The sequence below is a fragment of the Kogia breviceps genome, chromosome 3, assembly GCF_026419965.1.
Source record: "Kogia breviceps isolate mKogBre1 chromosome 3, mKogBre1 haplotype 1, whole genome shotgun sequence".
NCBI lineage: Eukaryota > Metazoa > Chordata > Mammalia > Artiodactyla > Physeteridae > Kogia > Kogia breviceps.
In genome coordinates, this window is record NC_081312.1 from 4,209,665 (window position 1) to 4,227,446 (window position 17,782).

The following is a 17,782-nucleotide window of genomic DNA, read 5'->3' on the forward strand; positions in this document are numbered from 1 at the left end:
TTAATAATAGTTCTTGCCTGACCACATATGATCCTGGTGGACAATGCTTCACCTTCTTCTTTTCATCTTTTTTTTACATTTTTTCAGGGCTCAATTACTGATTTATTATTATTAATACATCTAACCCCAAAAATGGAATATGATGTTTGTATTTTCTTAACATCGACCCATGGGGTCATTTATAACAGAACATTGGCTAGATTTTGCATTGTGTGGAATCAAGGTTACAGACACACAGTATTCACCATATATGACTCCTATGCCTCCAGTCATCATCAGTGGTCCAGGAGGGGCTCTTTTCTCCAGTATCACCTACATCTGTTTATTGATTAATTCACTATTATTTAAATAACTTCCCTGGTGGTCCAGTGGTTAAGACTCCATTCCCCCAATGCAGGGGGCTCAGGTTTGATCCCTGGTCAGGGAACTAGATACCACATGCCACAACTAAGAGTTCACATGCTGCAACTAAAGATCCTGAATGCTGTAACAAAGACCCGGCATAGCCAAGTAAATAAATAAATATTTAAAAGTAAATAAATAGGGCTTCCCTGGTGGCGCAGTGGTTGAGAGTCCATTGCTGATGCAGGGGACATGGGTTTGTGCCCCGGTCCGGGAAGATTCCACATGCCGCGGAGCGGCTAGGCCCGTGAGCCAAGGCCACTGAGCCTGCGTGTCTGGAGCCTGTGCTCCGCAATGGGAGAGGCCACAACAGTGAGAGGCCCGCGTACCACGAAAAAATAAATAAATAAATAAATAAATAAACATAAGTCACACAAATAAATCATGAGTAAGACCCTAAATATCCCAAACGTCTATTTAAACCATCATCTCCCCTGACACTCACCTCTTTCATTAACTGAACTCAGTTTTTCATATATGGCTTAATCATCATATTCCTTCATATCAATGATATTTCACTTTGGCAAGTTTGGACTTCTATTATATTTAATACTTTTTAACAATACAATAAGTGTCTTTTTAAAAATACGGCTCAATCCAAGACAAGAACACTGACTACTACTCACATTGTTCTGCTTCCTCCTAACACACAGATGCAACCACAGGGCTCCTGACCATGAAAGATGCTTATATCAGCTCAAGGGCATCCATTCTGAGGAGTACAGGGCAGAGCAAATGATAAAAAATTGAGAACTAATCTCCATTGATCCTTGCTTCTGCATTTCATTTTTCAGTGGTTTAGACAATCATTAATTTGGAGTATATTTATTTCAATTTCTCTTAAGAAAATGAACTTAAAACTTGACGCTGACTGAGAAAATGAGCAGTGATTATTATTACAATTGTCCATATTTCTCTTAGTCAAAGATTTTTCATGTACCATTTATTTCTCTTTGGACTTCACTGTTTTCAAATTTACTAATATTGTTTCTTCTATCACCACATATGTTTATAATTGGACAATATTTCACTGCCTTCATCTTTATTTATTTATATGCTTATTTATTGCTTATTTGATTAACCCAATTATTAAATATAAAGAAAATGCATAAAGACCAAAAACAAGTCCCTTGTATATATCAGACAAGTGTCTCTAGAATCAACTCAAATAGGAAAATGGACTAGATTCCATTTGCATCAGACATCAGAGTTCCAGTGATCGTACACGACTCATATGCTACCAGTAGTTATCATTGATACAATATTGTCCCTCTTCTTCTTCGCTCATTTCTACATGGTTTATTGACTAATTCAGAAAATCAATCATAATAATTTAAAACAGTTTATTCACAAAACCCAAGAAGAGTCCTGATATCCTTATTCTGTAAATAATTCATTCTCACAGCAGAGTATCTTTCTTAAAAATAATGATGACATTTTTCATCTATGCAGTAATCAATTAATGTTTCATAAAATTCAATATGTATCACTGAGCTACAGTTGGCCTTCTTTTACTCTGTGTGGAACTTTCAAATAAAACAGTGAATAAATGCATAGGAAAAAAAATCACTGAAACTGAGACAAGAAATTTGACTATTACTCACATTGGTTCCTGTGAATCTAACACAGTGATGCAATCATATGGTGCATGACCATGGAATAATGCTTAATCAGACCGAATGTGTCCATTTTCAGAAGTACAATGCACAGTGGATGTTTAAAAAAAAAAGGAAAATTTACTGTGATTGATTCTTGCTTTCTAGATTTATAGTACTCAAATCATTAGGAATTTATAACTTTTTCATAATTTAGAGAATTTTTCTATAAACAAAAAGAACCTCAAACTTGAGAATGACACAGATCAATAAAACTGACACTTAATCATCACATCTGTATGATGCTTGGCCAAAGAGATGACACCATTGATCCATTCATTTCCTAATGGGCATCAGTGCTGGTAATTTTCATTACTATTTCTTGGCTGACAATATATTTTCATAGGTACATAATAATTTACCTTTTCTTCTTTAGCTATTATTTATATATCTTTAATGGTTCTATTATTTATCCATTAATAATATTAAATCAAAATCTATTAACCCAAACTAAGAGCATGATTTTATATATTTCTAACATCTGTCCATAGGATGAAATCAATGTAGAAAATAGAGTGTATACACTTCTTGGCCCTCAGGCTTCCAGATACTTATGGTTCCTTGCCCATGCCTCATCCTCTACCCAACTTCATCGTTGGTCCCCTTGGGTCCAATTTTAGTTCATTCATTGGTACAACTCTATCAATTAAATCATGACATCATTAATACTAATGAAAGAAAAACATGAATACCCAAAACCCAAGAACCAGACCAGCGAATATCCCTAACTTCTCTCCAGTCATTATCACCATACATGAAATCTCCTTGGTTAATGAATTTCCAGGTTCTAGATTATAATTTCATCAGCATAAGTGCTCATGGTTATTTATAAACAGACCATCATCAACCCTTTGATATATATCAATTGTTTGAGAATACAATGAAAACACTTAAACCAATTCCCCAAACCAAGAGAGGAACACCGGCCATTACTCACCTGGGTCTCTGTCCCATAGCAACCTGAAAAGGAGAGCCTTGATCACAATGGAGGCTGAAATCACCTTGAGCTGCTATTCTGAAAAGCACCAAACAGAGATGGTGATGACCGAGATTGAGACTTTCTCTCCTTTGATCTGCAGATTTGTTGATTGATGCTTTCATTGGCTTAATTAGCATAACCAATGAACATGCATGAAGAGAAAGGCCACATTTCTTCTGTATTGGACCTCAGAGTTCGAGACACGTATTATTCATCATCAATGACTCATACGCCGGCATTTATCATCACTGATCCAGAAAAGATGAATGTCTCTTCATTCTATATTGTTAATTGATTAGTTCATTGATTCACTAATTATAATCTATAACTCTATGAGTCACAAAACCCAACAAGGCCTTGATACCACTAACATGTCTCTAGAAAGATACTCACATAATTATATCTCTTTCACATTTATTATCAGTTTTTCAAATCTGCATTAATCAATATAATGCTTCATATTAATCTCTTTATTATCAATAGGATAAAAAATGGCCTTCTTTAATTATACTTGAAATATTTTATTAATACAGTAAATATGTTAGACAAACCACCCAACCCAAGACTACAAATTTGATTCTGCTCACACTGGTCTCTTGGCTCCTAAAACAAAGATGCCATCCTAGGCTGGTGCTAAAGGAAGAATATTTCTTTCAGGTCCAGTGTGTCCCCTCTGAGTAGTATAAAGCAAAGCAGTTGATAAAAATGGTGGAGACACTCTCCACTTTCCCTTACTTCAACACTCACACAGATATTTAGGCAATCATTAATTTAGTGTACGTATTAAGTCTGTTGAAAACGAACCACTTCAATCTTGCCACTGAGCCAGAATATGAAGGTTGTCTACAAATTATCCTGTCTACCACATTCTTACCCTAAGTGATAATGGTCATGCGCCATTCATTACTAATTGAACTTCAGGGTTTCCATGATATATTAATAATATTTCTTGTCTCACCACATATTTTGGTAATTGGAAAGTGTTTTACTCCATTCATCGTTAGTTTTAATTATTTATTTATAGATTCTCATATTATCCAATTATAATAATAGAATGAAATGCATGAACACAAAGACGAAAAACAAGCCCCTCATTTATTCCTAACATTTGTCTCTAAGACACCTTCTCAAGTTGAGAATGGACAAGCTTAATTTAATATTGGACCTCAGAGTTCCAGACATGTATTCATCGTATACAACTAATATTGATGATGACCAGAAATCATCATCGATCCAGTACTGTTCTTCTTTCTACATACATTTCTATTTCTTTATTGATTAAATTAAAAACTCACTAATAATTTTAGCAGTACAATTCAAAAAACCCAAGAAGACCCCTGATGTACATAGAATTATTCTCAGTGTAATACATCTCATACTAAGAGTCTCAGTTTTCCATATATGCATTAATCAATATGATGGTTTGTATATCCATACTCAACACTGAGATATAGCTGCCTTCTTTATTTATATTCCACATTCCAAACAATACAGTGAATTACTTTAATAAAAAAGCAAACTGAAAAAAGAACTTCAACTATTACTCACATTAATCTTCATCCTCCTATTATACAGAAGCAACCACAAAGCTCATGTCCATGGAAGATGCTAAATGATGCATTCATTCCGGGGAGTACAACACATGAAAGATAATAAAAATATTGAGACCTTATCGCCAGTGATCCTTGTTTCCTACATTTCATTTAGTCAGTATTTAGATATTATTTTTTCTTATTCTTTCTATTTTTTGTCTTGTTAAAAGAAAAAACACAACCATTTGGTTAAAGCAGAACAATTAAACTGATGCCTACTTACGCATTTCTATCTAATCTTGGTCAAATAAGTGACCCTCACCCATTTATTTAATGGGCATCAGTGTTTTCAATGTTTATTAACCGTATCTTTTGCCTCACGAGATATGTTCAATTTGGACCATGCTTCACCCTATTTTTTCCTTATATGTTAATTTCTATTTGCTTAATGGTTCCATCACAGATCCATTAATACTAACAAATCTAAATCCATGAAATCAATACAAGAATATGATCTTCAAATATTCCTGACCTCTTTCTACAAAAGCAATTTCAAAGAGGGAGAGACTACTTATGTTCCGGGTTGGACCTCAGAGTTTCAGACATGTTTTCATCGTTCAGGACTCTTCCCGAAACGATCATCATCATTGGTCCACGACTGAGTCTCTTCTCTTCGTTCATTTGTATATTTGCATTGATTAAATCATTAATTAATTGTTAATAATCTCAAGAATAAGACCCTTCAATATCCCTAATTCTCAGTTTAAGAATAATTTCCCATTAAGGGTCCATCTCTTGCATTATTCAACCTCAGTCTTGCCCACTATCAATTATTCAAAATAATATTTCTTCTCAGATTTATCATTGAACTATGAGTAATTTTTGATTAATTTAATACTTTTTAATAACACCATGAGTACCCTCAAACACATCACCTAATCCAAGAACACCAACCTTGCCTGTTATTTACCTTAGTTACTTTCTGACACAGAAGCAGCAGGACAACTGAGCACAGCAGAAGCTGAAGTAGTGGGAACATCTGTCCTGAAGAGTAACAAGCAGACAAGGTGATAAAAATATTCAGATTTACCTATTTATTTATTTATTTATTTATTCTCCATTTATCCAATATTCTGCTATTCATTTGCACAGTAATTTAGTCATTTACTAAATTATGGTAATTATTTATTTGTTTTTTCCTTAATGAATCAAATGTCAAAGTGGTTACTGACTCAGTCAGTAACTAATACCTATCATTTTCTGTATCACTCTTAACCAGAGATAACATCTTTATATAACTTTTTCTCTGAAAACGTCTTTTCAATATATATTAATGTATTTGTATATAACAGTAATTTTTGACTAACCACATATTTTTATTATTGAAAAGCCTTCATATTCATCATTATTTAATTTACAAATTTGTATATTGAGTATTTCATTGATCCAATCATAAAAATTTTTTACATGCACGGTCATAATAACCAAAACAAATATCTTTCTATATTCCTAACCTCTGCCTATAGGATCACTTCAAACAAGACAATGGAATAGATTCCATTTGCATCGGACCTCAGAGTTCCAGACACGTATTCATCGTACACGACTCTTACGCCACGGGTAGTCATCATTGATCCAATACTGACCCTCTTTTCTACATACATTTTTATTTCTTTACTGTATAAATCACAAATTCACTGATAATTTTAGCATTACAATAAATAAAACCAAGAGCATTGATGTGTATGGAATTATTCTTAGTTTAATATATGTCTCATATTAATGCTCAGTTTTCCATGTATGCATTACTCAATATAATGGTTTGTAATAACATACTCAACACTGAAATGTAGCTACCTTCTTTATTCCACATTTCTTAATGATACAGTGAATTTCTTTAATAAAAAAACAAACTGAAAAAAGAACTTCAACTATTACTCACATTAATCTCCATCCTCCTATTATACAGAGGCAACCACAGATCTGGTGACCATGGATGATTCTAAACCATCTCTAGTGCATTCATTCTGAGTACAAAACACAGAAGATGATGAAAATACTGAGACCAGAAGCCATAGATCCTTATTTTTGGAATTTCATATACTCAGTATTTATTTATTAGTTATTGTTTTTCTATTTATTTTTTACCTTGTTAAAAGAAAAACCTCAATCTTTAGTCTGAAAAAGAATAATTTAATGACTCTTACGTAGGCATGTCTATAGAAACCTGGTCAAGGAGGTGACCCTCATCCATTTATTTAATGAGATTCAGAATTTTCAGTTTTTATTCACAATATCTTTTGCTTCAACAAAGGTGTTCATATGAGAAAAATACTTGGCCCTATTTTTCCTTATACATTTATATTTGCTTAATGATTCCATCACAGATCAATTACAAATAACAACTCTAACTCTATGAAATCAACAAGAATATGATCTTTTGGTATTCCTGACATCTCCCTATACAAACAATTTTAACAAAGGAAATAGACTACTTATGCTCTGTGTTGGACCTCAGAGTTTCAGACATGTTTTCATCACTCAGGACTATTCCTAGAACGATCATCATACTTAGTCCATGAATATGTCTCTGTTATTCGTTCATTCCTATTTCTTTATTGACTGATCAACTAATCCATTCACAAACATTTTTAAACTCTATTACCTGTAAAACCCAAAAAGAGCATGATATCCCTACTGTGTAAATAGTTCAGTTTCATATCAACAAAACTCTTTTTTGAATTAGATGCTGTTTTCATTTATTTACTAATCATTTAATGTTTCATCAAATTCTCTATTTCTTATTGAGCTTGGCCATTTACTATTCTGTATGGAAATTTTGAACTTTACCCTTAATACACACAGACACACAGACACACAGACACACACACACACACACACACACGCAAACACAGAAATCAACAAAACCATGAGAAAAAATATGATTAAATATTTCTTAATAGATCTTTATTGGAGTATAATTGCTTTACAATACTGTGTTAGTTGATGTTGCAAACAAAGCGAATCAGCCATATGCATACACATGTCCCCATATCCCCTCCCTCTTCAGCCTCCCTCCCATCCTCCCCACCCCACCCCTCTAGGTCATCGCAAAGCACCGACCTGATCTCCCTGTGCTATGCTGTTGTTTCCCACCAGCCAACTATTTTACATGCAGTAGTGTATATATGTCAATGCTACTCTCACTTCGCCCCAGCTTCACCCTCCCACCCCATGTCCACAAGTCCATTTTCTATGTCTACCTCTTTATTCCTACTCTGCATCTAGGTTCATCGGTACCTTTTTTATTTTAGGTTCCATATATATGTGTTAGCATACAGTATTTGTTTTTCTTTCTGACTTACTTCACTCTGTATGACAGACTCTAGGTCCATCCACCTCACTACAAAGAACTCAATTTTGTTTCTTTTTATGGCTGAGCAATATTCCATTGTTTACATGTGCCACATCATCTTTATCCATTCATCTGTTGATGGACACTTACATTACTTCTATATCCTGGCTATTGTAAATAATGCTGCAAAGAACATTGTGGTGTATGTCTCATTTTGAATTATGTTTTTCTCAGGGTATATGCCCAGTAGTGGGATTGCTGGGTTGTATGGTAGTTCTGTTTTTAGTTTTTTAAGAAACTTCCATACTGTTTTCCATAGTGGTTGTATCAATTTACATTCCTACCAACAGTGCAGGAGGGTTCCCTTTTCACCACACCCTTACCAGCATTTACTGTTTCTAGATTCTTTGATAATGGCCATTCTGACCGGCATGAGGTGATACCTCATTGTAGTTTTGATTTGCATTTCTCTAATAATTAGTGATGTTGAGGATATTTTAATGTGCCTATTGGCCACCTGTATGTCTTCCTTGGTGAAATATCTATTTAAGTCTTTGGCCCATTTTTTAACTGGATTGTTTTGTTTTGTTTTGGTTTTGATATTGAGCTCCATGACCTATTGTACATTTTGGAGGTTAATCCTTTGTCTCTTGCTTCATTTGAAAATATTTTCTCCCATTCTGAGGGTTGTCTTTTTGTCTTGTTTATGGTTTCCTTTGCTGTGCAAAAGCTTTTAAGTTTCATTATTGTTTATTTTTGTTTTTATTTCTGTTACTCTAGGAGGTGGGTGAAAAAGATCTTGCTGTGGTTTATGGCAAAGAGTGTTTTTCCTATGTTTTCCTCTAAGAGTTTTATAGTGTCTGGTCTTACATTTAAGACTTTAATCCATTTTGAGTTAATTTGTGTGTATGGTGTTAGGTAGTGTTCTAATTTCATTCTTTTACATGTAGCTGTCCAGTTTTCCAGCACCACTTATTGAAGAGGCTGTCTTTTCTCCATTGTATGTTCTTGCCTCCTTCGTTGTAAATTAGGTGCCCATAAGTGTGTGGGTTTATCTCTGGGCATTCTATCTTATACCACTGATCTATATTTCTGTTTTTGTGCCAGTACATACTGTCCTGATTACTGTAGCTTTGTGGTATAGTTTGAAGTCAGGGAGCCTCATTCCTCAAACTCTGCTTTTCTTTCTCAAGATTGCTTTGGTTATTCAGGGTCTTTTGTGCTTCCATACAAATTGTAAAATTTTTTCTTCTAATTCTGTGAAGAATGCCATTGGTAGTTTGAAAGGGATTGCACTGAATCTGTAGACTGCTTTGGGTAGTATAGTCATTTTCATAACATTGATTCTTCCAACCAATTGATCAGATGATCAACTGATCGCCTCCTTAGGCAGATTTATTCCTAGGTATATTATTCTTGTTCTAAGTGTTTTCTTAATTTCTCTTTCTGATTTTTTGTTGGTGGTGTATAGGAATGCCAGAGTTTTCTGTGCATTAATTTTGTATCCTGCAACCTTACCAAATTCACTGATTACTTCTAGTAGTTTTCTGGTGGCATATTTAGGACTTTCTGTGTATAGTATCATGTCATCAGCCAACAGTTACAGTTTTCCTTATTCTTTTCCAATTTGTATTACTTTTATTTCTTTTTCTTCTCTGACTGCTGTGGTTAGGACTTCCAAAACTATGTTGAATAAAAGAGATGAGAGTGGACATCCTTGTCTTGTTCCTGATCTTAGTGGAAATGCTTTCAGTTTTTCACCATTGAGTATGATGCTTGCTGTGGTTTTGTCATATATGGCCTTTATTATGTTGAGGCAGGTTCCCTCTATGCCCATTTTCTGGAGAGTTTTTATCATAAATCGGTGTTGACTTTTGTCAAAAGCTTTTTCTGCATCTATTGAGATGATCATATGGGTGTTATTCCTTATTTTGTTAATGTGGTGTATCACATTTATTGATTTGCATATATTGAAGAATCCTTGCATCCCTGGGATAAATCCCACTTGATCATGGTGTATGATCCTTTTAATATGTTGTTGGATTCTGTTTGATAGTATTTTGTTGAGGACTTTTGCATCTATGTTCATCAGTGATATTGGTCTATAATTTTCTTTTTTTGTGATGTCTTTTTCTGGTTTTGGTATCAGGGTGATGATGGTGGCTTCGTAGATTGAATCTGGGAGTGTTTCTGCCTCTGCAATTTTTTGGAAGAGTTTGAGAAGGATGGGTGTTAGCTCTTCTCTAAATGTTTGATAGAATTTGCCTGTGAAGCCATCTGGTCCTGGACTTTTGTTTGTTGGAAGATTTTTTATTACGGTTTCAATTTCACTACTTGTGATAGGTCTGTTTATATTTTCTAATTCTTTCTGGCTCAATCTTGGAAAATTGTACCTTTCCAAGAATTTCCATTTCTTCATGGTTGTCCATTTTACTGGCATATAGTTGTTTGTAGTAGTCTCTTATAATCGTTTGTATTTCTGCGCTGTCTGTTGTGATTTCTCCTTTTTCATTTCTAATTTTTTTGATTTGAGTCCTCTCTCTTTTTTTCTTGATGAGTCTGGCTGAGGGTTTATCAATTTTGTTCATCTTCTCAAAGAACCAGCTTTTAGTTTTATTGATCTTTGCTATTGTTTTCTTCGTTTCTATTTCATTTATTCCTGCTCTGATCTTTATGATTTCTTTCCTTCTACTGACTTTGGATTTTCTTTGTTCTTCTTTCTCTAGTTGTTTTAAATGTAGAGTTAAATTGTTTATTTGAAATTTTTCTTGTTTCTTGAGGTGAGAGTGTATTGCTCTAAACTTCCCTCTTAGAACTGCTTTTGCTGTGTCCCATAGGCTTTGGGTCGTTGTGTTTTTATTGTCATTTGTTTCTATGTAGTCTTTTATTTATTCTTTGATTTCTTCAATGATCTTTCAGTTATTAAGTAGCACACTGTTTAGCCTCCATGTATTTGTGTTTTTTACAGTTTTTTCCTGCAATTGATTTCCAGTCTTATAGCTTTGTGGTAAGAAAAGATGCTTTATATAATTTCAATTTTCTTAAATTTTCCAAGGCTTCATTTGTGACCCAAGATGTGATCTATCCTGGAGAATGTTCCATGTGCACTTGAGAAGAAAGTGTATTCTGTCGCTTTTGGGTGGAATGTTCTATAAATATCAATTAGATTTATCTGGTCTGTTGTGTCATTTTAAAGCTTGTGTTTCCTTATTTATTTTCTGTTTGGATGATCTGTAGATTGGTGTAAGTGGGGTGCTAAAGTCCTCTACTATTATTGTGTTACTGTCAATTTCTCTTTCATGGTTGTTAGCATTTGCCTTATGTATTGAGGTGCTCCTATGTTGGGTGCATAAATATTTATAATTGTTATATCTTCTTCTTGGATTGATCCTTTGATTATTATGTAGTGTCCCTCCATATCTCTTGTAAGAGTCTTTATTTTAAAGTCTATTTTATCCGAGTATTGCTACTCCAGCTTTCTTTTGATTTCCATTTGCATGAAATATCTTTTTTCCATCCCTTCACTTTCAGTCTGTATGTGTCACTAGGTCTAAAGTGGGTCTCTTGTAGACAGCATATAAGGGTCTTGTTTTTGTATCCATTCAGCCAGCCTGTGTCTTTTGGTTGGAGTTTTTAATCCATTTACATTCAAGGTGATTATTGATATGTATATTCTTATTAACATTTTTTAATTGATTTGAGTTTGTTTTTGTGGGTCTTTTCCTTCCTTTGTGTTTCCCGCTTAGAGAAGTTCCTTTACATTTGCTGTAAAGATGGTTTGCTCATGCTGAATACTCGTAGCTTTTGCTTGTCTGTAAAGCTTTTGATTTCTCCAACGAATATGAATGAGATCCTTGCTGGGTAATCTTGGTTGTAGATTTCCCCTTTCATCATTTTAAATATGTCCTGCCACTCCCTTCTGGCTTGTAGAGTTTCTGATGAAAGATCATCTGTTAACCTTATGGGGATTCCTTTGTATGTTATTTTTTGTCTTTCCCTTGCTGCTTTTAATCCTTTTTCTTTGAATTTAATTTTTGTTAGTTTGATTAACATGTGTCTTGGTGTGCTTTCCCTAGGGTTTATCCTGTATGGCACTCTCTGTGCTTCCTGGACTTGGGTGACTATTTTCTTTCCCATATTAGGGAAGTTTTTGACTATAATCTCTTCAAATATTTTCTCAGGCCCTTTCTTTTTCTCTTCTTCTTCTGGGACCCCTATAATTCGAATGTTGGTACATTTAGTGTTGTCCCAGAGATCTCTGAGATTGTCTTCATTTCTTTTCGTTCTTTTTTCTTTATTCTGCTCCTCGGCAGTTATTTCCACCATTTTGTCTTCCAGCTCACTTATTCGTTCTTCTGCCTCAGTTATTCTGTTATTGATTCCTTCTAGTGTATTTTTCTTTTTTCTTTCTTTTTTCTTTTTTTGCGGTACACTGGCCTCTCACTGTTGTGGCCTCTCCCATTGCAGAGCACAGGCTCCGGATGCGCAGGCTCAGCAGTCATGGCTCACGGGCCCAGCCACTCCGCGGCATGTGGGATCCGGGCACAAACCCATGTCCCCTGCATCGGCAGGCGGACTCTCAACCACTGTGCCACCAGGGAAGCCCCCTTCTAGTGTATTTTTCATTTCAGTTATTGTGCTGTTCATCTTTGTTTCTTCTTTAGTTTTTCTAGATCTTTGTTAAACATTTTTTGTATTTTCTCAATCTGTGCCTCCATTCTACTTCCAAGATTCTGGATCATCTTTACTATCATTACTCTGAATTCTTTTTCAGGTACATTGCCTATTTCCTCTTCAATTATTCGGTCTTGTATGTTTTTATCTTCCTCCTTCATCTGTGACATATTTTTTTGCCGTCTCTCTCTTTTTTTTTTTAATGAGTGGGATTGTGTTCCTATCTTACTGGTTGTTTGGTCTGAGGCTTCCAACACTGGAGTTTGTAGGCTATTGGGTAGAGCTGGGTGTTGGTGCTGAGATGAGGAACTCCATGAGACCTCACTTTGATGAATATTCCTTGGGGTCTGAGGTTCTCTGTTAGTCCAGTGGTTCAGACTCAGAGCTCCCACCACAGAAGCTTCAGTCTGACCCCTGGCTTGTGAACCAAGATCCTGCAAGCTGCCTGGGGCAGCAAAAAAAATAAAAAAAATAAAAAATAACAAAGTAAAAAATAAAATTAGACTAGGAAACTAATAGATGTGTTAGAAAGAATGTAAAAATAAAAATATAGATCAGGGGCTTCCCTGGTGGCTCAGTGGTTAACAACCCGCCTGCCAATGCAGAGGACACGGGTTTGAGCCCTGGTCCGGGAAGATCCCACATGCCACGGAGCAACTAAGCACATGCACCACAACTACTGAGCCTGTGCTCTACAGCCTGCGAGCCACAACTACTGAGCCCACATGCCATAACTACTGAAGTCCATGCACCTAGAGCCCGTGATCCACAACAAGAGAAGCCACCACAATGAGAAGTCCATGCACCACAACAAAGAGTAGCCCCTGCTCGCCACAACTAGAGAAAGCCTGTGAGCAGCAACGAAGACCCAACACAGCCAAAACTAAAAACAAATAAATAAATTTATTTTTTTAAAAAAATATATAGATATATATAGATGAATCAACAACCAGAAGATATATCAGTACCATAGTAGTAAAAAGAAGGAGGAGGGAAAAGAAAAAAAAAGGGGGGGTGGAAGGCCTTTGTTTTGGAGGGTGGGACCTAAGCAAGGGTGAGGTTTGGGCAGTGGGTGGGGCCTATGCTCAGGACCCACAGAGCTGGAAAAGGTCCTGGGGGCTGTGGGTAGTGGGACTTAGGCTCAAGGAACAGAAGGGGCCCAGGCATGCCCCCCCACCCCTGGTCTCAGAAGGCAGGGTACCTCACCTGGGAGCCCAGCAGGCTTCTTGGGCTCGAGTGGGTGGGGCAAATGCCCTCCTCTCCTCTCCTGCTCCTCCCATCTGGGAGGATCCTTCTTTCCTGCCTCTCCTGATCTCCCGGTCCTCCCTCCCATTCCCCCAAGGACCTATGCAGCCTAGAGGGGGCTTTGGAGGGCAGTGGATCACCTGGGAGCTCAGCAGGCTCCCTGGGCCCCAGTGGGCAGGGCAATGGCCCTCCGCTCCTCTCCTGCTCCTCCCAGATGGCTCCTTCTGCCTGCCTCTCCTGATCTCCCCAGCCTTCCTCTAATGCCCCCAGGACCCACACGGCCTGGATGGGGTGTTGGAGCTGGGGTACCGGCTTGGGAGCTCAGCAGCCTCCCTGGCCAGAGTGGGCCAAGCGATCACCCTCTGCTCCTCTCCCGCTCTTCCTGGACAGTTCCTCCCACCTGCCTCTCCTGGTCTCCCTGGCCTCAGGGACGCTGATCCTGTCTGGCCTCCACTTCTCCTCCTCCTTCAGTCCCCCTACATCCTACTGGTTCACTTTGGGGTTCCTCCCATCTCCCTGGGCATCAGAGTCCCCACCAGCGGCCGGCAGGCATCCTAGTTGTGGGGAGACACTAACTCTGCATCTTCCCACACTGCCATCTTGACTCTGACTCCCATGATTAAATATTTTTTAATGAAAAACAATCACCTGAACCAAGACAAGAAATTTGACTATTACTGACGTTGGTCTTTCTACTTCTAACAAACAAAGAGATTCATCATGAGGCACATCATCATGGAATAAGGCTTAATTACAATTTTAACACTCTATAGATTGAAAATGCAACAAATACATGAAATAAAGTCTCTAGAAAATTCTCATATTATTATATCTCTCTCATATTTATTATCAGGTTTCATACATGCATTAATCAATAAAAACCTTCATATCAATTACTTGTTTATCAATAGGATAAAAATGGCCATCTTTAATTATATTCCAAACATACTATTAGCATAGTAATTACTCCTAGAAAACAGAGCAAAAAGAACGCCTAAGAATTAAATGATGCTAACACTGGTCTCCTGGCTCCTAAAAAACGATGCCACCCAAGGCAGATGCCCAAAGAAAAATCCTTAGATTAGCTTTGAATAAGACATTAAAGTTACAGACACAAATTCAACTTTCATGACCCATAAGCCACCAGGAGTAATCAGTCATACAATGTGAACTTCTGTGACCTCAAGTATTTGGGCATTGTTTGTTGAATAATTCAATACATCACAAAATAATTGAAAGTGCTATTAAACACAAAACCTAAGGAGAGTCATGATATCCCTATTCTGTAAATCGTTCATTCTCACAGCAATGAATCTCTTCTGTGGATTACGATGCTGCTTTTGTACTTTTTTTTCAGTTACATAGTAATCAACTAATGCTTCAAAAATGCAACATTTAAAACTGAGCTGCATTGGCTTTATGTTATCTTATATGGATCTTTCTAAAAACAAACTGAGTGTACACTCACAGGAAGGAAAAAGACTGAAAGAAAGGCAAGAAATTAGATTATTGATCACATGAGTTCCTGCAGTTATATGATGGATCGCCATGGAATCGATCTATTATGGCCCTTCCTTCTCTTTGCTTATCACTACATTGTTTACTGATTGAAGAAATAAATCTCTCATAAATATTGAAAAACCTATTAATCACAAAACCGAAGGGCAGTCATATATCCTTCTTATCAAAAGAGTTCATTCTCAAAGCAGTGAGTCTCTCCCATAAATCATGATTCTGGTTTTGTGTTGATTTGTTTTGTATTGTTTTGATTTGTTTGTTTCTTCCATCAGGGCAGTAATCAATTAATATTTCATAAAATGTAACATTTACCACTGAGCTGCATTGGCCTTACTTTTCCTGTATGTTTCTTTCCAATAATACACTCAATGCACACACAGAGGGACAAAAAAATAACGGAAACCATGACATGAAATTTATTACCCACATTAGTTCCAGCAATCATAAGGTGCATCACCATGGAATACTGATAGCTTAATCAGCTTGAACGTGTGCATTTTAATCAGTAGAAAGCACAGTCAATGAAACAAAGGAGAGAAAGGAAAAGGAAACTTTATGGACATTGATGCTTTCTTTCCAAATTTAGAGTTCTCAATATTCACGAACTGATCACTCTTCCATAATGCAGAGATTTTTCTTCTTCTACAATCAAAAATACCCTCAAACTTGAGAGTGCTCCAGAACAATAAAATTGACTCTTAATTATTCACATCTAAATGATGCTTGGCCAAACAGTTGACCTCCTAGATCCATTTGTTATTAACAGTCATAACTGATGGAAATATTTAGGACTGCTTCTTGCTGAACCCCATGTGTCGACAGTGGGCAATAATGGACCTTTTCTTCTTAATCTACTATTTATATATTTTGAAGTGTTCTACCACTGACCGATTAATAGTATGAAATATAAATTGATTAATGCAAAGTAGGAGCATGATTTTATATATTCCGAACATCTGTCCAAGGGAAGAAATCAATGTAAAAAACAAAGTATTTATCCTTTCTTGGAACTCAGGATTCCAGATACTTATAGTTCCTTGGCCATGCCTCATCCTCTACCCAACGTCATCACTGGTCCCCTTGGGTCCAATTTTAGTTCATTCATCGATACATCACTATCAATTAAATCCTTACATCATTGATATTAATGAAAGAAAGACACAAAAAACCAAAACCCAAGAACAGTATACTCATGAATATCCCTAATTTCTCTCTAATCACTATCACCATACATGAGATCTCTTTCCTTAATGCATTTCCAGGATCTAGATGATCACTTCACCAGCATAAGCTGTCATGGCTTGTTTTTAAATGGGCCATATCATCAACCCTTTAATATATATTGATGACTTTGGAGAATACAATGAAGACACTTAAACCAATTCCCCAAACTAAGGCAGAAACCCTGGCCATAACTCACCTGGGTCTCTGTCCCATAGCAACTTGAGAAGGAGAACCTTGATCACAGTGGAGGCAGAAATCACCTTGTGCTTCTATTCTGAAAAGTACCAAACAGAGAAGGTGTCAACTGAGATTGAGACTTTCTCTCCATGGATAGGCAGATTTGTTGATTGATGCTTTCTTTGGCTCAATTAGCAAAACCAATGAAAAAGCATGAAGAGAAAGACCACATTTCTTTTGTATTGGACCTCAGAGTTCCAGACACGTATTATTCATAATCAGTGATTCATACGCTGGCATTTATCATCATCAATCCAGAAAAGATGACTTTCTCTTCATTCTATATGTTTCACTGATGCATGTGTTAATTCACTAATGCCAGCTATGACCCTCTAGGGTTTACAAAACTCAGTGAGGCCTTGATATCGCTCACCTGTCTCTAGAACCATTCTCACATCATCATATCTCTCTCATATTTATTATCTGGTTTTTGCTTCACAAGAGTTCCTGTTTATCAATGGGATAAAGATGCCCTCCTTTAATTTCCATTCATCCGTTTGGTTAGCATAGTCATTACTTTTAGCGAAAGCGCCCACCCCCAGACTAGGAACTAGATGATGCTCACACAGGTCTCCTGGCTCCTATGACCATGATGCCATCCTAGGCTGGCACTTGAGGACAAATCCTCGTTTCTGGTCCAGTGCATCCACTCTGAGGAGTATAAAGCGAAGCAGAAGATAAAAATGGTGGAGACACTCTGCACTCATCACTGCTTCCACATTCACATTGTTATTTAGGCAATACCTAACGTAGCAGATGTGTGAAATCTGTTGAAAAGAAACCACTTCAATCTTGCTGTTGTGCCAGAATATGAGGGATGTCTACCGATTCTCCTGCCCCCCTCTCTTCCTTGCCCTAAGTGGTAACAGTCATGTGCCATGGCTTTCCAATTGAAACTCAGGCTTTCCTTGACATATTAATGGTATAGCTCATCTCCACCCATACTTCCGTGATTGGAAAT

General features: G+C 36.6%; 2 long non-coding RNA genes, 9 other non-coding genes and 1 pseudogene across 11 annotated transcripts; all 12 read right to left on the reverse strand.

The window, feature by feature from the left end:
• Positions 1-212: 212 nt before the first annotated feature.
• On the reverse strand, positions 213-286 carry LOC131754134 (small nucleolar RNA SNORD113/SNORD114 family). The gene has a single exon (XR_009335173.1). It is a non-coding gene; the product is annotated as a small nucleolar RNA SNORD113/SNORD114 family (small nucleolar RNA).
• A 742-nt stretch (positions 287-1,028) lies between these two features.
• On the reverse strand, positions 1,029-5,220 carry LOC136793908 (uncharacterized). Its single transcript, XR_010839990.1, has 4 exons — positions 4,585-5,220; positions 2,995-3,072; positions 2,007-2,067; positions 1,029-1,114 (listed from the first exon to the last, which is right to left on the reverse strand). It is a non-coding gene; the product is annotated as an uncharacterized lncRNA (long non-coding RNA).
• Positions 1,600-1,663, reverse strand: LOC131754143 (small nucleolar RNA SNORD113/SNORD114 family; annotated as a pseudogene).
• Positions 3,218-3,292, reverse strand: LOC131754098 (small nucleolar RNA SNORD113/SNORD114 family). The gene has a single exon (XR_009335142.1). It is a non-coding gene; the product is annotated as a small nucleolar RNA SNORD113/SNORD114 family (small nucleolar RNA).
• On the reverse strand, positions 4,196-4,272 carry LOC131754131 (small nucleolar RNA SNORD113/SNORD114 family). Its single transcript, XR_009335170.1, has one exon. It is a non-coding gene; the product is annotated as a small nucleolar RNA SNORD113/SNORD114 family (small nucleolar RNA).
• Positions 5,152-5,223, reverse strand: LOC131754139 (small nucleolar RNA SNORD113/SNORD114 family). Its single transcript, XR_009335177.1, has one exon. It is a non-coding gene; the product is annotated as a small nucleolar RNA SNORD113/SNORD114 family (small nucleolar RNA).
• A 911-nt stretch (positions 5,224-6,134) lies between these two features.
• Positions 6,135-6,206, reverse strand: LOC131754102 (small nucleolar RNA SNORD113/SNORD114 family). Its single transcript, XR_009335146.1, has one exon. It is a non-coding gene; the product is annotated as a small nucleolar RNA SNORD113/SNORD114 family (small nucleolar RNA).
• An 869-nt stretch (positions 6,207-7,075) lies between these two features.
• Positions 7,076-7,147, reverse strand: LOC131754154 (small nucleolar RNA SNORD113/SNORD114 family). The gene has a single exon (XR_009335189.1). It is a non-coding gene; the product is annotated as a small nucleolar RNA SNORD113/SNORD114 family (small nucleolar RNA).
• Positions 7,148-14,934: 7,787 nt separating this feature from the next.
• On the reverse strand, positions 14,935-15,006 carry LOC131754150 (small nucleolar RNA SNORD113/SNORD114 family). The gene has a single exon (XR_009335185.1). It is a non-coding gene; the product is annotated as a small nucleolar RNA SNORD113/SNORD114 family (small nucleolar RNA).
• Positions 15,007-15,256: 250 nt separating this feature from the next.
• On the reverse strand, positions 15,257-17,473 carry LOC136793909 (uncharacterized). The gene is made up of 3 exons (XR_010839991.1): positions 17,387-17,473; positions 16,781-16,858; positions 15,257-15,324 (listed from the first exon to the last, which is right to left on the reverse strand). It is a non-coding gene; the product is annotated as an uncharacterized lncRNA (long non-coding RNA).
• Positions 16,365-16,439, reverse strand: LOC131754157 (small nucleolar RNA SNORD113/SNORD114 family). The gene has a single exon (XR_009335191.1). It is a non-coding gene; the product is annotated as a small nucleolar RNA SNORD113/SNORD114 family (small nucleolar RNA).
• Positions 17,004-17,078, reverse strand: LOC131754106 (small nucleolar RNA SNORD113/SNORD114 family). Its single transcript, XR_009335149.1, has one exon. It is a non-coding gene; the product is annotated as a small nucleolar RNA SNORD113/SNORD114 family (small nucleolar RNA).
• Positions 17,474-17,782: the final 309 nt, after the last annotated feature.